Below are 25,914 nucleotides of genomic sequence, written 5' to 3' on the forward strand. Positions count from 1 at the left end.
TATCCTAAGGGCTTTGACATTCCCTCAGAAATGTAAAATAATAACTTAGCTTTCCAAATAAAATATCTAAGAGCTCCTAAGCTTCTCATCCTCCCACAGATTTTTCTTTCTTTCTATCATTGACCTGTAGGAAGAAAACTTTGTGTGACCCTGACGAGAATGGTTAATAGACCCTGCAGAGTGTTTTGTGTGTTTTTTGCTTTGTTTTGTTTTGTCTGTTTTGTTTCTGAGAGGGCAAGTTGTAGTTCAAGTTGTCCACAGCCTTTCTGGAAAATTCGTGGCCCTTCCTCAGTCTTTGCTTTTGAATAATAAAGTCATACTATCATTTGTTGAGCTCTTAGTATATACAGGAACCATGCTAAATGCTTTGCATGCATTGTCTCATTTAACATTCTATCAATTTATCAATCAGTGTTCTGCGGAGAACAAAACCAATAAGAACATATAGGACATATCTATTGTATAACATATGGTAAAACACGAGACATATGTTTATATATATATATACATATATATATATATACACACACATATATATCTACACCACCATATGTCTACAAAACAAACCTATTATATATATATACACATATGTATGCATAATGCACACACATTTATATATGTATATAATAAAGAGATTTATTTTAAGAAATTCACTTACCACTGAGAAGGGGTGCTGATACCAACTGCCCTTTGCAGGCTGAGCATCTTAGGAAACGCTGACAATCATACTGAAACAGGGGATAAGAATGATTTGTCAACAGTGTGTAAGTCTGACTTGCATTTGTATTAACTCACATTTTAGTAACAGGCCTGAGGGAGAAGGCCTTGTCTTCCCTCATTGGCAAAGGTTCAGAAATATCTCATATAGATTGTGCTGGTGTTTAGTGAGAAAAAAAAAAAGAAAAGAAATTGGCTTATAGGACTGTGGTGACTGGCAAGTTTAAAACTTGTAGGGCAGGCCAGCAGGCTAGAAACTCAAGCTGAATTTCCGTTACAGACTTGAGGCAGGATTCCTTCCTCAATTTATCTTTTTTTTTTTTTCTAGTATTTTACTTTAAACAGCAAAGACAAACCAGACCACCTCTTCCGCATTCTGTTTGGAAATCTCCTCAGCTAAATCTCCAAATTCATCATTCACACGTTCTGCTTCCCACCCAACAATAGAGCGTAATTCAGACAAGTTCTCTGCACATTTACATGAAGGATCTCCTTTCCTCAAGCGTCCAATAACACGTTCTTCGTTTCCATCTGGGACCTCACCAGAAGCACTTTAATGTTCCTATTTCTAGCAACATTCTGTTCATAATTGTATATGTTCTCTAAGACGGTAGAAGTTTCACTATAGCTTTCCTCTCCTCTTTCTGAGCCCACACCAAAACTACCTTCGATGTCCATATTTTTATCTGAAATCTCTTCAAGGCAATCTAGATTTTTACTATCAAATGCCTCAAAATTCTTCCAGCCTATACCCATTACCCAGTTCCAAAGCCACTTCCACCTTTCCTGTGTATGTGTTATAGCAACAGCACACTTCTCAGTACCAAAATATGTATTAGTATCCTTTGGCCGTCTAAACAAAGTACTGCATACTGGGTGACTTAAAACAACAAAACTTATTCTCTCCCAATTCTGGAGGCTGGAAGTCCAAAATCAAGGTGTTGGCAGGGCTATGCTCCCTCTGAAACTCCTAGGGGAGGATCTTTCCTTGCCCCTTTCACCTTCTAGTAGCCCCAGGCATCCCTAGGCTTGTGGAAGCATCATTCCAAGCTGCCTAAATCTTCACATGGCCTTCTCTCGGTATCTGTGTGTCTCTGTCTTCACGTGGTATTCTGTGTGTCTGTGTCTGTGTCCATGTTTCTCTCTTCTTGTAAGGACACCAGTCATAACTATATTAGGGCCTACCGTAATGACGTCAACTTGATCAAATCTGCAAAGACCCTATTTTCAGATAAGATCACATTCACAGGTCCTAGGATTAGGACATCAACACTTTTTTCAGAGACACAATCTAATCCATAACAATTTTAATCTCATCAATTTTTGAGATGAAAATTATTATTTTCATTTTCAGATGTAAATGCTCAGTCTTACAGAGGCTAAGGAGCTCATACAAGTCATGCTGTTTGTAAATGAGAGAGCTATGGCTCATACCCAGGGGGTTTTTGTTTGTTTGTTTGTTTCTTGGTTTGGGGTTTTTTTTACGATTTTTTTGATGTGGACCATTTTTAAAGTCTTTACTGAATTTGTTACAATATTGCTTCTGTTTTATGTTTTGGTTTCTTGGCCGTGAGGCATGTGGGATCTTATCTCCCCGACCAAGGATCGAACCTGCACCCACTGCATTGGAAGATGAAGTCTTAATCGCTGGACTTCCAGGAAAGTCCCTCATACCCAGGTTTGACTGACACTAAACCCATACTCTACCTTACTGCCTTAGAAATTGTTAACATTCTGCCTAAAAATATAATCAGCAATACCAGACAATGCTTCCTGGTTGAATTTGACAAACTGACCGTTCCCTTCTTCCTGAACCTGTCCCCCTTGACTTTCCTGGTAGCTCTCCCTCCTGAGAGTCCTGTCTCACAGGTAACTCCCTCTCACGCTGCCATGGGCTCCAGCTCTTGTGTGCAGTCGTGTGGTAGCATCCCCAGGATGGGTTCTCTTCTCTATAAGCAATCACTCCCTCGGTGCTCTGTCTGTGACTTTAAATACCATCTCTATGCCAGTGTCTCTCAGTTATATAGCCCTAGCTCTGACCTCTCCACTGAACACCAGTATTTCCAACTGCCCCCTTGAGATCTCCCTTTACCTATCTGACAAGTTTCTCAACTCAACCTGGCAGTCCTACTCAAGGTTTTATTAAAAGTAAACAAAACCTTATTCTGATTTAGATATATATAGTATTTGAAAGGGTATTAGGTGACAAAATTCCTAGGAGAACCAAGAGAATCAGACGTGAGGGCTAACAGCTGGGGACAACCCCCAGATCACATTGTGGAAATGCCCAAGGGAGTTGCTTCCACGACCATGGCTGGGCACAGATGCCAGAACCCACACTGTTGACCCATGGCACCTCTGCTTCTGCTGCCTCTAAAAACTGGATAAGGCTGCTCACTCCATGGCCAGAATGAATGCCAATTTGTAGTCTCATAAGTGTGTCTAATTGAGCCATTGTCACAAGCTGCAATGAAGCCACAAGAGCTACTGGTTAAGCAAGCTTCTGATGTGTCTTAGAGAAACATGGATTCATAAGTAGAGGAAATCCTCAAGTATAGGAAGGATGTCCAATGGTACTGAGCCGCTGAAAAAAACAGCCAATGTCCACCACAGTGGCCAAGTAGGACTCTTGATTCTCCTCCTCCTTTGACCCAAGTGCTCAAGCTCTGCACCTAGGAGTCATCCTTGATCCTTCCTTCCCCTATTCTCCATATCTAATCTGTCATCAAATCCTCTCACATCTATCTCTGAAACATATCCTAGAATGTATCCCCTTCTCTCCATGGATAATACCTTAGACCAAGCCACCAGCATCCTTCACCTTGACCATGTACTGCAACAGCCTCCCAGTTGGTGCTCTCACTTCTACTCTTCTATCTCTGCAGCCTATTTTTCATGCAGCAAACTGACTGATCTTCTAAAAATGCCAAGTGGATCAATCGATTCCCTGCTTTAAGCCCTCTAAAATTCTTACCCTGGCATAAAAGGCACCACATAAGCTGGTCCCTGCCCAAACCTATAACCTCTCCTCATACTAGTATGCCTCCCCTTACTGAGCTCCATCCATAACTACATTGGAATTCTTTCCCATCCTTGGACACAACAGGTTCATACCAACGTAAGGATCTTTGCATTTGTTTCTTCTGCCCCAAGAGCTTCTCATGGCCATTTTCTTATCATTTCTCAGGACTCAGCTCAAATGTCACCTATCTTGAGAGGTCCCATCCTAAAATAATCCCTCTCTCACTCTCTACTGCAACCTCATTGTTATTTATAGTAGTATTTATAATATGTTATATTATCCCATTTCTGTTTGATTGTCTGTCTCTCCCCACCAGCTTGCAAGTTTGTCCATTTTATCCACCTCTGTATTCCCAGTGCCTCTAACATTGCCTGGTGCAGAGTAGGGACTTGAAATGTGTATATATGTGTGTATGTGTGTGTGTGTGTGTGTGTGTGTTGCACAGGCACAAGGCAACCAGAGAAAGATAAAATCACAGAAGTATTGAAATCTGAGCTTGGCCTTAAGGAATGGGCAAGATTTGGACCTTCAGTTACTTAACAGAATCCTGAACAAATGGAAAACATGACATAAAGATGATTCAATATAAAGATGTCAAATAAGCATATGAAAAGATGATCCACATCATATGTCATTGGGGAAATGCAAATTGAAATGAGATACCACTACAGACATATTAGAGTGACCAAAACCCAGAGCACTGACAACATCAAATGCTGCCAAGAATGTGGAGCAACGGGAACTGGTGGGAAGGCAAAGCAGAACAGCCACTTTGGAAGACAGCTCGGCAGCTTCTTACAAAACTAAACTTACTCTCACCATACGATCCACCAATCACTCTCCCTAGTATTTACCCAAAAGAGTCGAAAACTTATGTCCACACAAAACTATGCACAGAGTCATTTATAGCAGCTTTATTGATGATTTATTCAATGTGGAAGCAACCATGAGTAACTTTCAGTAAGTAAATGGATCAATTAACTGTGGTACATCCATAAAATTGAATATTATTCAGCATTAAAAATTAATGAGCTATCAAGCCATGAAAAGACATGGAAGGATCTTAAATGCATATTGCTAAGTGAAAGAAGCCAATCTGAAAAGGCTACATACCATACAATTCCAACTATATGACATTCTGGAAAAGGCAAAACTTGGAGAGAGACAAAGATCCGTGGTTATCAGGGGTGAGGGGAGGTAGGGATAAACAGTTGAAACACAGAGGATTTTTAGGACAGCAAAACCATTCTGCATGATACTGTAACGATGGATACATGTCATTTTACATTTGTCAAAACACATAGAATGTAAACACCAAGAGTGAACCCTAATGTAAACTATGGACGTTGGGTGATTAGGATGTGTCAGTGTTGGTTCATCAGTTATAACAAATGTACCACCCTGGTGGGGGATGTTGACAATGGGGGACAGGGGTTTGTGGCAATTTTCTGTATCTTCTGCTCAGTTTTGCTAAAATTGGTCTAAAAACCCTAAAATTGCTCTAAAAAAGCCTATTTTAAAAAATGTAAAAGAATGAAAGACACATCAGAAAATGTCTAGAAGCTTGGTGGGAAAGCCTAAGGTTGAAAGAGACTGACAGGAAGCATGCATGGTAAAGTACAATGGTGACTGTCACTGACTTACAACTAGACTCAAGGCCAGTCCTTCTAGAACATGTTCTCATGTGCCAAGATCATTTGTGAGCTCTCAGTGGCAGTCATGTAATGACATATCCTATCGAAGAGGAACCTCCATGTCCTCTGAACATTTCATCAGGCTAAGGTCTGGAACTGATGGTCACAACACCAAGGTGGATGCATCGGTAACAGAAAGACACAGGAATCAAGAAGCAAGGCAAGTGAATCCAGAGATCTAGGTGATAGAATCAGATTGGGAAACACACAAATGAGAGCCGCAGGCCCATAAGCCAAAAAGGGGCAGAAAGAGATGCAGATCTCCAGGAGAGAGGGACAGCCTCGGGCCTCTGAGGGCACCGTGGAGTGACCCCCTTGTGACAGTGATACTCACCTTACCCTTGAAGCCCAGGCCTAAGATTGGAGAAGAGGAAGCAACAATGCACATTAGCAAATTGAGGAAGAAATCAATCTTTTTCGTGCCGCAGTCATTCCATATTAATTAAGCTGGTAGTTAGGTGCAAGTCTCTCTCTAAATTGCTCTCTCTCTTCTTCCAACAGCGCTCAATGACTACAGGTGGCACATTAAAAAGTCAAGGCAACCAACTTGCATACATTTCTATATTCTCCCATGTCTAGCAAGTTTGAGAAGCTGGATGCCTCTTCTCAGGAGGCTGGGGTATGGGTTCATTAAGGAACTTATAAATCCTAAGAAGGCTGTCCCAGAACAACTGGCTATGAATTTCTCAGAGACCTGATGTGCAAATTACCTGCCTGCTGTTATTTCTTTTCTGGATTGTCCATGTTTCCTTGGTCTTGGTACAGATTTAACTCACCACTAACCGTATTTCTTACTGGCTGTTCCCCCTCCCTGCCCCTGCATGATTCCCTTATCCCCACATGCTAAGGCAATGCAGACTGGAGTAAATAACAGTCTGAACAAAGAAACAGGCCATTAGCATCTTATCGGGTATCTGTGAGGAAATGGCAGGCCTGGAACTGGGAGTCAGTCCCTGCTTCCTATTTCAGAGGTGTTCTGTATTATGAACGTAGGGCCTGTACTAGGAAATAAGGGACACTCTGTGAGTGGCTGGAGGGGTCCACATGGAGAGAGAGGTCAACACTGGAGAGAGGGGCCTGTCCCCAAAGAGGTGGCTCTAGGCAGGCCAGGAAGGCAAATCATGAATTTCCTTCCTGTATTCAACAAAACTTGCATATAACAAAGATTACAAATTTAATAAGAAAAAAGGGGAGAGTGAGATGTAAAAAGAAAACAAAAAAAAAACCACACAAGAATAGGATACAAAAGGGAGAATTATTCTTTTCATGTTGCAAGTTATATACTCTATCTACCCAAAAAAAAAGCACTAATTGAAATTGTCACATGAATGGCCTCTGGATACATGACACTGAAATACTGCCACGCCTCCACTAAGATACCAGTGGCTGGTTGTTTGTTGGTTGTTTTTATTTTATTTTATTTTTTTTGCGTTATGCGGGCCTCTCAAAGGCTCAGCGGCCATGGCTCACGGACCCAGCCGCTCCGCGGCACGTGGAATCTTCCCGGACCGGGGCACGAACCCGTGTCCCCTGCATCGGCAGGCGGGCTCTCAACCACTGCGCCACCAGGGAAGGCCCCAGTGGCTGTTTTTGCTTAGTCATTATGTTATATTGTCATTGAAATCTTTACTGCCTTTTCATTCCAGATTATGGGGGTTACTCTTCCATGGAGTCTTGCAATTCAGTCTAGAGTGCAAGTGTCAACCTCCCCCTCATTTCAAGTAAGAAGTACAATGCTGGGAGTTGAAGAAACAATAGAGATGAGTAGCAGGGAACTCCTCCATCACAACCAAAATCTTCACCCCAGAGGTAAAGTTATTAAAGTTTGACACACATGACAATTTGAGAAAAAAAAATGTGATGCTGTTTCTTGAGGCAGGAATAAATCACCACTTCCCATGGTAATGATAGGCCTTTCCCTAGGAGCTAGAAAGGGCAATCATGGAAAGAAACTCATCAGCAGAGTGGGTGGGAAAAAAAATGACTCAGGTATTATATTTTCTGTATTTTTGTCAGGAAATGCATCACTCCACAGATGGATCTAATTTAGTCAGGTTATGGAAAGCCAAACATGGTTTTGGTCCATAACAATACTGGCCAGCATTTACTGAGGGCCTACTATGTAACAGGTGTGTTGCATATATTAGCTGTAATCCTCACTCAAGTCCTTCATAGGCTGTACATTTTCCAATTTTATTGATAAGTCACCTGCACTCTGAGAGAGTAAGTAATTCACTTAAGATCACATGGTTAGTTAGTGCCCCTAAGCTACCGCCCTACCCTTATTGAGATCTATGCTAAAAGGTTGATCGGGTAAACTAAAACTAATCCAAAGAAGCCGGGGACTTTCTCACTTACCTCATTCTCTGCAGATAGCTGGGGACCTAGAAGACAGGAATGGGTTTTTTTTTGTTTTTTTTTCGGTATGCGGGCCTCTCACTGCTGTGGCCTCTCCCGTTGCGGAGCACAGGCTCCAGATGCGCAGGCTCAGCGGCCATGGCTCACGGGCCCAGCCGCTCCGCGGCATGTGGGATCCTCCCGGACCGGGGCACGAACCTGTGTCCCCCGCAGCGGCAGGCGGACTCTCAACCACTGCGCCACCAGGGAAGCCCCAACAGGAATGTTTTATAATTTATGAGAGGAATAACTCTAGTGATAACAAACAGAACATGTTAAGCAGTGTAATCCCAGACGCCATAGTCAGCAGCAGTATTTGAGAATAATCACAGAGAATAGAATAATCTAAGAACATCTACATGAATAGGGAGCTTTTTATTCAGACCCCATGTAGAAGGCACTCTTCCTGGAAAAAACAGGCACTAAACCTTCAGTAGGAACTAGCTTCAGTAATTCACTCTCAACAGAAAAGACCCACAGTGCTGGACAATACAGGGGTGCCTTTCTTGTTTATGTGATCCCTGGTGGCAGAACATATGGGAAGAAGTAAGCCTCTTTCAAAATAGAGTGGACACAGATCCTATATACATACTGAACTCTGAGCAATTTCAGACCAGACACTCTCTGCAACCATCCCAAGCTCAGGACAGATGTAACAAAAGAGCAAATAAGAACAAAGAAGAAGGGACTTCCCTGGTGGCACAGTGGTTGAGAATCCGCCTGCCAATGCAGGGGACACAGGTTTGAGCCCTGGTCTGGGAAGATCCCACATGCCCCCAGAGCAACTAAGCCCGGGGGTCACAACTATGGAGCCTGCGCTCTAGAGCCCGCAAGCCACAACGACTGAGCCCACATGCCACAACTACTGAAGTCCGTGTGCCTAGAGCCCAAGCTCTGCAACAAGAGCAGCCACCACAATGAGAAGCCCACACACCACAAAGTAGAGTAGGCCCCGCTCGTCGCAACTAGAGAAAGTCCGCGCGCAACAATTAAGACCCAACAACGAAGACCCAATGCAGCCAAAAATAAATAAGTAAATAAATAAATTTATTTTTAAAAAAAAAGAACACAGAAGAAGAATCAACAGAACACAGACGGCAAAGGAGGAACAATATGGTCCAATGAGGCCTTGAGTCAGACCTGATTTAGCACATTCAATAATTACTTAAAGATAACTTGGTCTGTTTCTTATATATCCATCTATGTTGTTTGTTGAATATTTACTTGCACTAAAGGTGGCAGCAGAATAAATGGGATATGGTAATTTTTTCATACTATGTAAGCATTCAACCTCAATGAACAAATACCGTCTTTAATGGAGGAGGGAGGGACTTCCAATACAGACAATTGACATAACCACTGGGTCATGCTATCTTATAGTGTTTTATTTTTCTCTTTCATCCCCAGCCCTGCTCTCAGGATCCTGCCTCCCTCCTACAGGCACCCACTTTAATGAATTTGATACATATTCTACAATGTTTATGTCATTGTAAAAAAGTAGTTCTGTGTGTATGTGTGTGTATATATATATATATATATATATATATGTTTAATTTTAAAATGGTATTATGCTTTATATCCTGTTCTGCTTTTTCCAGTTTCTTTTTTTTTTTTTTTACTAAGCACTATGTTTTTAAGATCTCTGCATGTAGCCATATATATCATTATATTACTGCCTCTGAGTGCTACACGATACTCCACAGAAGGCATTTCCTCTTTTCACTTATCTATCCCACTAGCGATAGACAATCAGATTACCCCACTTCCACAGATGCTCTCATACAGGTGCCCTATGAACGCGTGAGTTTTTCTGGAGCAAACACCCAGAAATGGGATTTTGGATATTCAGGCATATGCCTACTTCACTTCAGTGAGTCCTGCCGGAGCATCTTCTAAATGGCTGCATCAATTTGCATTCCCGCTACAAGTGCTTCCAGTTTCCCTACACCCTCATCAACTCTTTCTCTTCTGCAATTAGTCCCTTCTTGCCTAACTTATGCATGTTGGGCAGTATCTTATCATTTCAATTTGCAGTGACCTGATTACAAATAAGGTTGATCTTTTCTTCCTGCACGTGTTATCCAATTCATATTTGTTCTTCTTTGAATTGCCTGGTCTTCTTTAAACCACCCATTTTTCTAGGAGTTTCTGTCTTTTTCTTACTGATTTGTCTGGAGTTCCTTTATATTCCTAGATATTAACGCCTTGTCACTTTTACATTGTGAACATCTTCTCCCAGTCTGTCATCTGCCTGTTAACTTATCCTATGGTGTCCTCTGTCATATTTCTAAAGTTCTGAATTTTTTAAAAAACGTTCGACTACTGTTATAATTATTATTTTAGAGCAAGGTGAGTCCTGACAATTGCAGTCAGGATTTGGTGTCCACAGTAGGCAGGCTAGATAACTATTTTAGAGTGTGGTCCTAGGGAAATACATTCCAGTCTGGCTGCCACATTTTAGGAACATTTTGGGACTTCACTAAATTCACTTAATTTATTTTACAGCCGATGCTTGCCTGCTTCCACTTTCCTAAGACAAGGTATCCTGAAACCACAGATAAATTAAGCCCGTAGTTTGTTGGCAACCTCGTCTTTAAAAATTTCTCATTGCCTCATCCCTAACCCCTAACCTAATAGGGCAGACCCTTGCTCAGATGGCTCACATTTCTTTTACATGTATTTTATCTTTCACAATGACCATACTTTGAAAACCATTGTACCCACTCTTGTGTATCATTAGAATGTGCTTCTCTGCTCAAAAGTTCTTGTTCTGTCAACCTCTCTGCATGGAAGTGTCATATATTCTTGACCTTCTAAAATCAAGTTGGCTGGAGCACTCCCCCATACTTCCTTGATCCAGTAAAATCCCCTTGTGTTATGGGTGGACCTCAACCCTATGTCTGCATTACCCATCATACATGTTTTCCCACTATGTCATGCTACCTTCTCCCATCAAGGCTGATTTGAATCATTCAATAGAAATAAAACAGCACCTTATCATAGGAACTGACATCTGGACCAGAAAACTGTACTTTGAGAAAAAGGATTAGTTGTAATAAACTATACAAAACTACTTTTAAAATACCTACAACCAGGGGAATTCCCTGGTGGTCCAGTTGTTAAGACTCTGCACTTCCACTGCAGGGAACACGTTCGATCCCTGGTTGGGGAACTAATATCCTGCAAGCCGTGCAGCACGGCCAAAAAAAATAAATTAAATTAAAAATAAAATGAAGGGGCTTCTCTGGTGGCACAGTGGTTAAGAATCCGCCTGCCAACGCAGGGGACACAGGTTCGAGCCCTGGTCCGGGAAGATCCCACATTCCGCGGAGCAACTAAGCCCATGTGCCACAACTACTGAAGCCCGCGCGCCTAGAGCCCATGCTCCACGACAAGAGAAGCCACCGCAATGAGAAGCCTGTGCACCACAACGAAGAGTAGCCCCCACTCACTGCAACTAAGTGCAGCAACGAATACCCAACACAGCCAAAAATAAATAAATGAATAAATAAATTTTTAAAAATAAAATGAAATAAAATACCCACAACCAGCAATCATTCACTTAGTATAAGGTACACGGTGATGACGCCACATGGCCTCTGCATATTCTATTTCCTTCTACTTCTTTCATCACAAAATGTGGGACTTCAGTTTTGAGCTACACAGTGAAGGCTTAAAGCACTTATCAAATGGTATATACACCAGCACTCTCCAGACCTTTTACCCTGAGGAAGAAAAAAGCACTGGGAGCTGGCCCGGGTGTTCTCCTGATGGACATAAACAATTTCTCCAAACATCAACATGAGGCAAGACCACTCTGGAACTGCAATGGACCAAGACAAAAACAAGACCATTCCATAGTCATGTCTGAATACAAAAAATATAAGAATATTATCCAAGCCACAAAATATCAACATCTCAACTCGTTCAACTACAGGTGTGCTCCTAGTGGGTTTTTTGGTGGAGGACATTCGAATTTTATTAAACTCATGAAATAACATATAGCATATGAGAAAAGCAGACTTTAGAATTCTGACTTTACCACTCGTTGACTTTATTATTTGAAAATGTTACTTAATTTTTCCAAATCTTTTATTTTTTCATCCATAAATTAGGATAACTGGGATTATTCAAAAAGTCTGTGCAGATATACTTCATAGGGATTTTGTGAGCAGGTCTACCATGGACAGCCGAGCAGGTTGTACACTGCACAACTCCAGAGGAGACCGTTCACATGGACCTGGAATCATTCACGTAGTAGTCCTCTATGAAATAATGTAAATCAAGTGATTGACGCCATGTCTCTCACGCGTTAAAGGCCTGGTAAGTGGTGACTATAACCGCTAAACATGCTTGAGTTTGTAACAGAGTGAGCATTGTCCTGAGAATCAGTGTTGCCCTGCTAATTGAGCAAGTGGCTGCCTACTGGTGTGATTAGATTAGAAAAGTCAATTCAAAAAAGGTGCCAAGACAGACAGAGAAAACAGACTTGTGGTTGCCAAAGTGGAGGGGGAGTGGGGAAGGGATGGATTGAGAGTTTGGGATTAGCAGATGCAAACCATTATATATGGGATGGATAAACAACAAGGTCCTACTGTAAAGCACAGGGAACTATATTCAATATCCTGTGATGAACCATAATGGAAAGGAATATGGAAAAGAATATATATGTATGTGTAACTGAATCACTTTGCTGTACATCAGAAATTAACACACTTTGTAAATCTACTATACTTCGATAAAATAATTTTTTAAAAGGCGCCTGCCCTAGATCACACCTAGAGGATTATAAAACGCCTAGCATCTCACCATCCCAGACCCTATGTGATGAAAGCTGATACCTTCTCCTTGGAGATAGTAAGCTACAGGGATGATAGCAATGACATAATGCCTCCAGTCTACAAACCTTTCCATCCCTTATTTCTTTTAGTCCTCACAATACCTTGTCAAGATAAGTATGTAGGGAATGTTCTCAGGACACCTGTTTTACAGATGACAAAAATATGCTCTGAGAGGGGCAGTGACTAATTCAAAAACATACATCAACCATGTGGCAGGGGCAAGACACTAACCCAGATCTTCTGACCCCAAACCCACTGCTCACTCCAACAAATACACTTGACTCTCTACTACTACTGAGAAAGTCTGGTTGCAAGTGCCAAGCTTCTGAGATGTTACGGGAAAGCTGGGGGAGCCCTCCCCAATGGCAAGGACTGCAGTACTCATTTTGTGTCCGCACAGCAAATGAAGACGACACTGACACTATTAGAGGTCATTTTAGGTGCTAGTCTAACGTCTGTAAAGTGGACAAGATTAATTGTCTCCCAGCTCTGATGTGTAAAGACTTGTTGATGCTGTAATGAATGAAATCACCCAAACAGTATGCTTAGTACCACCACTGACAGCACCTCTTTTGCTGTTATATTTCTTTGATTTCCAAATTATCAGTCAGTTTCCTCCAGACCCTATTTCCAAAAGAGGGGGAGAGGAAGGCTAACGTAGACCAAGCACCTGCCAGAGGAGGCACCAGACCAAGGGGCTGACAGGAATTATCTCATTGAATTCTCGCAACAACTCTGTAGGGTAAGTGGTATTTTTTGCCATTTAATGGATAAGGAACTGAGGCTGAGATGTTAGGTAGCTTAGCCAAGTTTTCAAGGTAAGTGGAGCCAGGATCTGAACACCAGACTGTGTTACTCTGAATTTCAGGCACAGTCCATTGACCATGCTGCTTGCCAAATACATGAAAAAGTCAAAACATGTTAAGCTGGTCTGGAAAAGAGCACAGGTAGCTGATAATGGCACACTGTGTTACCTCTACCTCTTCCAAAGTCACTTTTACTTTCCAGTGACCTTTAATGTCTTCACTGGCTAGTTGGGAATTCCCTGGCAGTCCAGTGGTTAGGGCTCTGCGCTTCCACTAGAGGGGACCTGGGTTTGATCCCCGGCTGGGGAACTAAGATCCGGCATGGCGTGGTCGGAAAAAAAATAAAAAGAAAAACCCTGAGGTTTACCAATAAGGAGATCCTTGTCATAACCAGTAACAGAATTGCCCCACCTCTGAGGGGCCTCTGAGTTTCCAAACCCTCCTTCCACTTGCCACTAGTCTCTCTTCTTTAAAAAAAAAAAAAAACACACTGGCTAGTCAACATGGGGAATATAGTGAATATTTTGTAATAACTGTAAATAGAGTGTAAGCTTTAAAAATTGTATCAAATTTTTAAAAATAAATAAATAAATAGAAAATAATAGCAAGTGATATGAAAACGGTTGTGTGAGGGAACTGTTGACTGAAACCACCCTCCTTGGCCAGGCACAATATGAACCGCTTGCGTGAGTTGTCTCACAACACGAGGTCCCTTCCTGATAAGGAACACAGTGCTGCCGCTGAAAACTAACTGGGAGAACTCGGGAGAGGCGGAAAGGAGGGAGGAGATGCCAGCCCATAATATGTCTTGTAAAAGTAACTGGGAGAATTTGGGAGGGGCCAACAGGAGGGAGGAGACGCTAGCCCATATGTCCCACCAATCTCCCAGGAACTCTCCCACTGAAAACCATCTTTTTTTTTTTTAATTTATTTTTGTCTGCGTTGGGTCTTCGTTGCTGCGTGCAGGCTTTCTTTAGTTGCAGCGGTGGGGGAGGCTACTCTTCGTTGTGGAGCAAGGGCTCTAGGTACGTGGGCTTCAGTAGTTGCAGCACATGGGGTCAGCAGTTGCGGCAGGCGGACTCTAGACCCTGAGGGCTCAGTAGTTGTGGCTCATGGGCTCTAGAGCTCAGGTTCAGTAGTTCTGGCGCATGGGCTTAGTTGCTCCGCAGCATGTGGGATCTTCCCAGACCAGGGCTCGAACCCGTGTGCCCTGCATTGGCAGATAGATTCTCAACCACTGCACCACCCGGGAAGTCCCTTGAAAACCATCTTGACTGAGAGATGCACGCGCCACCAGGAAGGGCCTTGAATCAGACCAAATATGGGCACAGGCAAGATGATTGGCCAGAGACAATCCAGAAACTAACCCTATTACCATAAAACCTAAGACTGCGAGCCACATGGCAGAGCAGTTCTCCTGGGTTCCCTTACCCTGCTGCTCTCCACCCAGGTGCCCCTTCCCAATAAAGTCTTTTGCTTTGTCAGTGTGTGTGTCTCCGGACAATTCATTTGAGTGTTAGACAAGAGCCCACTCTCGGGCCCTGGGAGGGGTCCCCCTTCTGATAATAGGTGGAATATCATTAGAAGAATGTATTCAAAGATGGGGAAAAGCGGAACCCACGTCTACAGGTTGTGGAAGGATGGCAGGCCACTAATGAATTTAATTATTCAAAGCAACTCACAACTTGATGGAAGAGAGCATTCTTAGAAAACTCATTTTCTGTTTATATCTCAATCTCCAGATCCTTGAAATATAGCATCTCTTACTGCAGACCCATCAGTCAAGCCTCAATTAGATCTAGAGCTATCCACATTAGGTACTGGTTTAATTTGTCATTGTCTTTATAAAAAAATATTCTATTCGATATTCCATTTGTAAATCACATTTGGAATTTATTTGCAGGAGCCAAAGGCAGCAAGATGCAACTGAGACCATATAAAAAGCCTTTGCAAGGTATCTCTTACCACAAGCATTTCTTTCATCGTATGCACATTCAGAAGTGCAAGCCAATATGTCTTTACAAAATGCAACATTACTATGTGGCCATTTCTTAGAGGAGATGGGTAGTAACCAGGACTATTTGGACAATATAAATTCACATCTGCAAAATGTCTGCCTACAAATTATTGATTTTTGTCTTCCCCAAATAGCCTATTAAAGGGAAACATTTTTCTAATGCTTTCCAGGGCGGCTGCAGGAAATCATTACTGGTGGTGACTGTTGTTTTATGGGTCTTTGGAATGGAAGCTTTAAATGTATGTGAAAAGGAAGGAAGTGATATGCAGATACCTGCCTGGGAGCTGCTTTTTATTCATTGCTGGTCCCCTAGTCTATTTCTCCAGGAAGTTAGCCCAGGGTGTCATTCTGGGAACCATTTGTTGAATGGCTCCTTTCTCTGCAGGAAATTTTTACAGAGCCCAAGGCTGGATTTAATTCCTCCTCATCTGGCCTCCACCCCGACCCTGTCCTTTCTATCTCTTCCCAGACACCCACTTTTTCCCATCACCAGTTTCTCACTGGGGTTCCCACTCTCACATGTGTAGACTAAAGCATGACACGCACTGGGCCTGGGCGGCAACACAAGACCGGGAAGAGTCGGGAAAACCTCTGTGCAAAGTCTGTCTCTGCACCAGGGCCAGGGCCAGGGGCGGGGGAGGGGGTGGGGAAGTGGGCAAAGCATTGTGTCTAAAGGTGTGGCATCGTCAGAAAACAGTTCAGGTAAGAAATAGAGTTACAGATGTAGAAAATAAACTTCTAGTTACGGGGGGTGGGTAAGGATGGGAGAGGGATAAACTGGAAGATTGGGACTGACATATATATACTACGATATATGAAATAGGTAACTCACAAGGACCTATTGGAGAGCACAGGGAACTCTACTCAATACCCTGCAATGGCCTATATGGGAAAAGATTCTAAACAAGAGTGGATATATGTATAACTGATTCATGCTGCTGAACCCCTGAAACTAACACAACATTGTAAATCAACTAGACTCCAATAAAAATCAGAAAGGAAGGAAGGAAGGAAGGAAGGAACAGTGAAACAGTTCCGGTAGGTACAGCATACCCTTACTTATCACAAGGGATCACCCTGGGACATTTGCAAAACTCCAAACGTGAAAGCACCGTCCTAGTGATGAGGATACTGATGATGAAGATGAGGAAAATAAAAGCAGTTTCGTTATACTGAGTACTTAGTGTGAGCACCTGCTCCCTCATCTACTCCTGACAACAACTCTGGGAGGTAGGTGCTATTACCCTCAATTTACCAATGAGGGGCACATTTGCCCTTGGTCACTTATGAATAGTGGAGTGGGATTCAAATCCAAGTGCAGTGGATTCCAAAGCCCTCACTCTAAGCCACTGACCACCTCTGAGTGGTCAGGCTTGACCTAATCCGTTCCTGCTCACAGTCAAGTTCATTTAAACCTGGAGAACAGGTGTCAGTGAGCACTCTGGATAAACTTGAGGCACAGCCAGAAGGAACATATTTCATTCAATATTTAATTAAAAAGCATGTATTGCGTATAAGGAATGTGCAATGGAAATAAAGAGGAAGGATGCTAGGGCAGTGGGGAGACGGTCCATAGACCAACTAACACAAAAATAAGGGTGTAACACAAATTGGTGTAAAGCTGTGGAGGACAAGTGTCGAATGCTGTGGACACGGTAATAGGAATCTAATTGACATGAAGGGGCCAGAGAGGCCTCTCTGAGGCCAGAGGGATGAGCAGGAGTTAGGAGTTAACCAGGAAGGGGAGGAGCAGGGAAAAAGGATGTGCAAAGGCCCTAAAGGGGGCAGGAGATTAAGGCATTTGCAGAACTGAAAGAAGGTCCATGTGGCTGCTGTATGATGAGAAGCAGGGAGAATGGCAGTCAGTGCAACTAGGGAGAGAGCAAGGGGAGAAGCACTTGGAGTCTTATGGGATGCTTGTATCCTCCTGGGTGAAATAAAGAAGCCATTAAAAAGTCCTGGTGAGGGAAAGACATTGTTACCCTGAGCATTGTTAAAAGCTCACTGCGGGGCGCCTTCAAGACGGCGGAGGAGTAAGACGTGGAGATCACCTTCCTCCCCACAAATACAACAAAACTACATCTACACGTGCAACAACTCCTACAGAACACCTACTGAATGCTGGCAGAAGACCTCAGGTTTCCCAAAAGACGCCCTCAGGTGACCTACATGCAGAGGCGGGGCCAAATCCAAAGCTGAGCCCCAGGAGCTGTGCAAACAAAGAAGAGAAGGGGAAACCTCTCCATGCAGCCTCAGGAGCAGCAGATGAACTCTCAACAATCAACTTGATGTACCTGTATTTGTGGAATACCTCAAGAGACAATGAATCATCCCAAAATTGAGGTGGGGGACTTTGGGAGCAGCTGTAAACTCGGGGTTTGCTTTCTGCATCTAACTTGTTTCTGGTTTTATGCTTATCTAGTTTAGTATTTAGAGCTTATTAAAATTGGTAGATTGTTTATTGATTTGGTTGCTCTCTTCCTTTTGCTATTTTTTTATATTTTTTTTCTTTTGTTTTTCTCTTTTTGTGAGTGTGTATGTGTATGCTTCTTTGTGTGTTTTTGTCTGTATAGCTTTACTTTTGCCATTTGTCCTAGGGCTCTGTCATTTTTGTTGTGTATTTTTTTTTTTTTAGTATACTTTTTAGTGCTTGCTATCATTGGTGGATTTGTTTTACGCTTTGGTTGCTCTCTTCTTTCTTTCTCTCTTTTATTACTTTTTTATTTTTAATAATTGTTTTCTATTTTAATAACTTTATTTTATTTTATTTTTTCTTTATTTCTTTTTCTTCCTTTTCTTCTGAGCCGTGTGGCTGACAGGGTGTTGGTACTCTGGCCAAATGTCAGGCCTGAGCCTCTGAGGTAGGAGAGCCAACTTCAGGACATTGTTTCACCAGAGACCTCCTGGCCCCACATAACATCAAATGGCGAAATCTCTCCCAGAGATCTCCTTCTCAATGCTAAGACCCAGCTCCATTCAATGACCAGAAAGCTATAGTGCTGAACACCCTATGCCAAATAACTAGCAAGACAGGAACACAAACCCACCCATTAGCAGAGAGGCTGCCTAAATCATAATAAGTTCACAGACACCCCAAAACACACCACCAGACGTGGTGCTGCTCACCAAAAAGACAAGATCCAGCCTCACCCACCAGAACACAGGTACCAGTCCCCTCTGCCAGGAAGCCTACACAACCCACTGAACCAACCTCACCAACTGGGGGCAGACACTAAAAACAATGGAAACTATGAATCTGCAGCCTGTGAAGAGGAGACCCCAAACACAGTAAATTAAGCAAAATGAGAAGACAGAGAAATACGCAGCAGATAAAGGAGCAAGGTAAAAACCCTCCAGAACAAACAAGTGAAGAGGAAGTAGGCAGTCTACCTGAAAAAGAATTCAGACTAATGATAGTAAACATGATCCAAAATCTTGGAAATAGAATGGAGAAAATACAAGAAACGTTTAACAAGGACCTAGAAGAACTAAAGTACAAACAAACAATGATGAACAACACAATAAATGAAATTTAAAATTCTCTAGAAGGAATCAAGCAGAATAACTGAGGCAGAAGAACGGATAAGTGACCTGGAAGAAAAAATAGTGGAAATAACTACTGCAGAGCAGAATAAAGAAAAAAGAATGAAAAGAATTGAGGACAGTCTCACAGACCTCTGGGCAATGTTAAATGCACCAACATTCGAACGATAGGGGTCCCAGAAGAAGAAGAGAAAAAAAGGGACTGAGAAAATATTTGAAGAGATTATAGTTGAAAACTTCCATAATATGGGTAAGGAAATAGTCAATCAAGTCCAGGAAGTGCAGAGAGCCCCAAACAGGATAAATCCAAGGAAAAACACACCAAGACACATATTAATCAAACTATCAAAAATTAAATACCAAGAAAAAATATTAAAAGCAGCAAGGGAAAAACAACAAATAACACACAAGGGAATCCCCATAAGGTTAACAGCTGATCTTTCAGCAGAAACTCTGCAAGCCAGAAGGGAGAGGCAGGACATATTTAAAGTGGTGAAAGGAGAAAACCTACAACCAAGATTACTCTACCCAGCAAGGTTCTCATTCAGATTCAACAGAGAAATTAAAACCTTTACAGACAAGCAAAAGCTAAGACAATTCAGCACCACCAAAGCGGCTCTACAACAAATGGTAAAGGAACTTCGCTAGGCAGGAAACACAAGACAAGGAAAAGACTTACAATAACAAACCCAAAACAATTAAGAAAAAGGTAATAGGAACATACATATGGAAAACTACCTTAAATGTAAATATATTAAATGCTCCAACCAAAAGACATAGACTGGCTGAATGGATACAAAAACAAGACCCGTGTATATGCTGTCTACAAGAGACCCACTTCAGACCTAGGGACACATACAGACTGAAAGAGAGGGGATGGAAAAAATATTCCATGCAAATGTAAATCAAAAGAAAGCTGGAGTAGCAATTCTCATATCAGACAAAATAGACTTTAAAACAAAGACTATTACAAAAGACAAAGAAGGACACTGCATAATGATCAAGGGATCAATCCAAGAAAGAAGATATAACAATTCTGAATATGCACACAACATAGGAGCACCTCAATACATAAGGCAAATGCTAACAGCCACAAAAAGGGAAATCGACAGTAACACAATCATAGTAGGAGACTTTAACACCCCACTTTCACCAATGGACAGATCATCCAAAATGAAAATACATAAGGAAACACAAGCTTTAAATGATACATTAAACAAGATGGACTTAATTGATATTTATAGGACATTCCATCCAAAAACAGCAGATTACACTTTCTTCTCAAGTGCTCATGGAACATTCTCCAGGATAGATCATATCTTGGGTCACAAATCAAGCCTTGGTAAATTAAAGAAAATTGAAATCATATCAAGCATCTTTTCCAACCACAATGCTATGAGACTAGATATCAATTATAGGAAAAAACTATAAAAAATGCAAACACATGGAGGCTAAACAATACACTACTAAATAACCAAGAGATCACTGAAGAAATCAAAGAGGAAATCAAAAAATACCTAGAAACAAATGACAATGAAAACACGATGACCAAAAACCTACAAGATGTAGCAAAAGCAGTTCTAAGAGGGAACTTTACCACAATACAATCCTACCTCAAGAAACAAGAAACATCTCAAATAAACAACCTAACCTTACACCTAAAACAATTAGAGAAAGAAGAACAAAAAAACCCGAAGTTAGCAGAAGGAAAGAAATCATAAAGATCTGACCTGAAATAAATGAAAAAGAAATGAAGGAAATAACAAATATCAATAAAACTAAAAGCTGGCTCTTTGAGATGATAAACAAAATTGATAAACCATTAGCCAGACTCATCAAGAAAAAAAGGGAGAAAACTCAAATCAATAGAGTTAGAAATGAAAAAGGAGAAGTAATAAATGACACTGCAGAAATACAAAGGATCATGAGACATAACTACAAGCAACTACATGCCAATAAAATGGACAACCTGGAAGAAATGGACAAATTCTTAGAAATGCACAAACTTCTGAGACTGAACCAGGAAGAAACAGAAAATATAAACAGACCAATCACAAGCAATGAAATTGAAACTGTGATTAAAAATCTTCCAACACACAAAGGCTCAGGACCAGATGGCTTCACAGGTGAATTCTATCAAGGATTTAGACAAGCGCTAACACCTATCCTTCTCAAACTCTTCCAAAATATAGCAGAGGGAGGAACACTCCCAAACTCATTCCACAAGGCCACCATCACCCTGATACCGAATTAGACAAAGATGTCACAAAAAAAGAAAACTACAGGTTAATATCACTGATGAACACAGATGCAAAAATCCTCAACAAAATACTAGCAAACAGAATCCAACAGCACTTTAAAAGGATCATACACCATGATCCAGTGGGGTTTAGCCCAGGAATGCTAAGATTCTTCAATATACTTATATCAATCAATGTGATACACCATAGTAACAAACTGAAGGATAAAAACCAAATGATAATCTCAGATGCAGAAAAAGCTTTTGACAAAATTCAACACCAATTTATGATTTAAAAAAACCTCCAGAAAGCAGGCATAGAGGGAACTTACCTCAACATAAGAAAGGCCATATATGACAACCCACAGCCAATGTCGTTCTCAATGGTGAAAAACTGAAACCATTTCCACTAAGATCAGGAACAAGACAAGGTTGCCCACTCTCACCAGCATTATTCAACATAGTTTCGGAAGTTTTAGCCACAGCAATCAGAGAAGAAAAAGAAATAAAAGGCATACAAATCGGAAAAGAAGAAGTAAAGCTGTCACTGTTTGCAAATGGCATAATACTACATAGAGAGAGTCCTAAAGATGTTACCAGAAAACTCCTAGAGCTAATCAATGAATTTGGTAAAGTAGCAGGATACAAAATTAATGCACAGAAATCTCTTGCATTCCTATACACTAATGATGAAAAATCTGAAAGAGAAATTAAGGAAACACTCCCATTTAACACTGCAAAAAAAAGAATAAAATACCTAGGAATAAACCTACCTAAGGAGACAAAAGACCTGTATGCAGAAAATTATAAGACACGAAAGAAATTAAAGATGATGCAAACAGATGGAGAGCTATACCATGGTGTTAGACTGGAAGAATCAACATTGTGAAAATGACTATACTACCCAAAGCAATCTACAGATTCAATGCAATCCTTGTCAAACTACCAAGGGCATTTTTCATAGAACTAGAACAAAAAATTTCACAGTTTGTGAAAACACAGAAGACCCTGAATAGCCAAAGCAATCTTGAGAAGAGAAACAGAGCTGTAGGAATCAGGCTCCCGGACTTCAGACTATACTACAAAGCTACAGTAATCAAGACAGTATGGTACTGGCACAAAAACAGAAATATAGATCAATGGAACAGGATAGAACCCACGCACATATGCTCATCTTATTTTTGATAAAGGAAGCAAGAATATAAATAGAGAAAAGAAGCCTCTTCAATAAATGGTGCTGGGAAAACTGGACAGCTACATGTAAAAGAATGAAATTAGAACACTCCCTAACACCATACACAAAAAAACACTCAAAATGGACTAAAGACTTAAATGTAAGGCCAAACACTATAAAACTCTTAGAGGAAAACATAGCAGAAGACTCTATGACATAAATCACAGCAAGATCCTTTTTGACCCACCTCCTAGAGAAATGGAAATAAAAACAAAAATAAACAAAAGGGACCTAATGAACTTAAAAGTTTTTGCACAGCAAAGGAAAACATAAACAAGACTGAAAGACAACCCTGAAAATGGGAGAAAACATTTGCAGATGAAGCAACTGACAAAGGATTAATCTTCAAATTATACAAGCAGCTCATGCAGCTCAATATCAAAAAAACAAACAACCCAATCCAAAAATGGGCAGAAGACCTAAATAGACATGTCTCCAAAGAAGATATACAGATTGCCAACAAACACATGAAAGAATGATCAACATCACTAATCATCAGAGAAATGTAAATCAAAACTACAATGAGGTATCACCTCACACCAGTCAGAATGGTCATCATCAAAAAATCTACAAACAATAAATGCTGGAGAGGGTGTGGAGAAAAGGGAACCCTCCTGCACTGTTGGTGTGAATGTAAATTGATACAGCCACTATGGAGAACAGTATGGAGGTTCCTTAAAAAACTAAAAATAGAACTACCATATGACCCAGCAATCCCACTACTGGGCATATACCCTGAGAAAACCATAATTCAAAAAGAGACATGTACCAAAATGTTCATTGCAGCTCTCTTTACAATAGCCAGGACACGGAAGCAACCTACGTGTCCATCGGCAGATGAATGGATTAAGAAGATGTGGCACATATATACAATGGAATATTACTCAGCCGTAAAAAGAAACGAAACTGAGTTATCTGTAGTGAGGTGGATGGACCTAGCGTCTGTCATACAGAGTGAAGTAAGTCAGAAAGAGAAAGACAAATACTGTATGCTAACACATATATATGGAATCAAAAAAAAAAAAAGGTTCTGAAGAACCTAGGGGCAGGACAGGAATAAAGACGCAGATGTAGAGAATGGACTTGAGGACACGGGGAGCGGGAAGGGTAAGCTGGGACAAAGTGAGAGAGTGGTAGGGACATATATATAGTACCAAATGTAAAATAGATAGCTAGTGGGAAGCAGCTGCATAGCACAGGGAGATCAGCTCAGGGCTTTGTGACCACCTAGAAGGGTGGGATAGGGAAGGTGGGAGGGAGACGCAAGAGGGAGGAGATATGGATATGTATGTATATGTATAGCTGATTCACTTTGTTATTCAGCTGAAACTAACACACCATTGTAAAGCAATTATACTCCAGTAAAGATGTTTTAAAAATAAATAAATAAAATAAAATGGCAAACATCCAAAAAAAAAAAAGAGAAAATAAAAAGCTCACTAGGGCTGCTGTAAGGAGTGTGACTTGAGTCAAGGGTCATTATGAAGCGATTGCAGTGGTGTAAAAGAGACAGGCAAGATGGGGGTCGGGGTTGTGGGGGGACAAAAAATCTAAACCTACTTCATTTGGTTCCATGGAAGGAAGGGAAGTGTATTCGTTTCCCAGGGCTGCCATGCCAACAAATTGCCACAAACTTGATGGCTTAAAACAAGAAATTTGTTCTTTCACCGTTCCGGAGGCTAGAAGTGCAAAATCAACGTGTCAACAGGGCTATGCTCCCCCCAAAGGCTCTAGGAAAGGCTTTTTCCTCTTCTTAGCTTCTGATGGCTCCCAGCAGTCCTTGGCATTTCTCAGTTTGTAAATGCATCGCTTCATTCTCTGTCTCTATTTTCACACGGCTTTCTTCCCTCTGTATCTCTTTTGTGCCTCTGTGTCCAAAGCTCCAGCTCTTTTCCCTTATAAAGACACCAGTTATTGGATTGAGGGCCACACTCATCCATTATGACCTCATCTTAACTTGGTTACATCAGTAAAGAAGCTATTTCCAAAAAAAAGTCACTTCACAGGTACCAGGGGTTAGGACTTGAACATCTTTGCAGTGACAGAGTTCAACACACTACAGGAAGTAAAGACATCAAGTATACCTTCCAAGTTCCTATCAGGAGCAACTTAGTCAATGGAGATATTCAATTTACTAAATTGGGAAGAATGAAGGAGAAGCAGTTTGGGGTCCAGTCTGGGGCATGTTACATATGGAATACCAATGAATGCATATGTCAAATTGATAGTTAATATGAAAGTATTAAGCAAAGAAGAAAAGTCTGGGCTGGAGATAGATATTAAAATTCAAGGGAGTCAATGAGATTGTCACGCAGAGTATCATGATGCAATACTATAAGCAAAAAATTTTTTCAACAAATTTTAATGCCATCAGAAACCATGCTTATTGACTGAAAGAAGAAATGTACAGAATTGTTACATTTGTGGCCAATTGTGTATGTGGCCAATTATGTTTTATGTAAAATATATGACTCTAAATATGCAAATACTTTTTTTTTTTTTTTTTTTTTTTTTTTGCATTACGCGGGCCTCTCACTGTTGCGGCCCCTCCCATTGCAGAGCACAGGCTCCGGACGCGCAGGCTCAGCAGCCATGGCTCACGGGCCTAGCCGCTCCACGGCACGCGGGATCCTCCCGGACCGGGGCACGAACCCGCGTCCCCTGCATCAGCAGGCGGACTCCCAACCGCCGCGCCACCAGGGAAGCCCTGCAAATACTTTTTTATATAGAAGAAGAAAGGAAATTGACAAATATTGATAGTGGCTGTCCTGGGTTTTTTTTCTTTTATTAATTTATTTATTTATTTATTTATTTATTTTTGGCTGCGTTGGGTTTTTGTTGCTGTGCGCGGGCTTTCTCTCGTTGCCATGAACAGGGGCTACACTTTGTTGCAGTGCCCGCCAGCTTCTCATTGAGGTGGCTTTTCTTGTTGAGGAGCAAGGGCTCTAGGCACACGGGCTTCAGTAGTTGTGGCACGAGGGCTCAGTAGTCGTGGGGCACAGGCTTAGTTGCTCTGCAGCATGTGGGATCTTCCCGGACCAGGGCTCGAACCCATGTCCCCTGCATTGGTAGGCGGATTCTTAACCACTGTGCCACCAGGGATGTCCCCTGATGGTTACTTTTGATTCTTATGCTTTGAAGAGTTTTTCAAATTTTCTACAATTGAGTATGTGTTTTTTTAACAAGGTTTTTTCCAAGACAAGCTGTATTCAGAAATTTAATGTGGCTGGAATATGGGGTGTGAATAAAGAAAAGACTGAAGAAAGGTGAAGCTAAATGGTAGTTATTGAGCCTGGTCTAATTTGCTAAATAAAGCAATTTATTTTTCATCCTATATGCAACAGGGGATTCTAAAAGCCTTGAAAAATGGAAGCGGGATGATTATCTCATGGAATTTAGTTAGC

General features: G+C 41.3%; 1 long non-coding RNA gene across 1 annotated transcript in view; it reads right to left on the reverse strand.

Moving 5' to 3' along the window:
* Nucleotides 1–25,914, reverse strand: part of LOC137228140 (uncharacterized) — a 122,702-nt gene that overhangs the window by 65,662 nt on the left and 31,126 nt on the right. The window contains exon 2 of the long non-coding RNA XR_010945157.1: nucleotides 659–728. This is a non-coding gene — a long non-coding RNA (uncharacterized lncRNA). The remainder of the gene's footprint in view (nucleotides 1–658; nucleotides 729–25,914) is intronic.

This window comes from Pseudorca crassidens, chromosome 7 (assembly GCF_039906515.1).
Source record: "Pseudorca crassidens isolate mPseCra1 chromosome 7, mPseCra1.hap1, whole genome shotgun sequence".
Taxonomy (NCBI): domain Eukaryota; kingdom Metazoa; phylum Chordata; class Mammalia; order Artiodactyla; family Delphinidae; genus Pseudorca; species Pseudorca crassidens.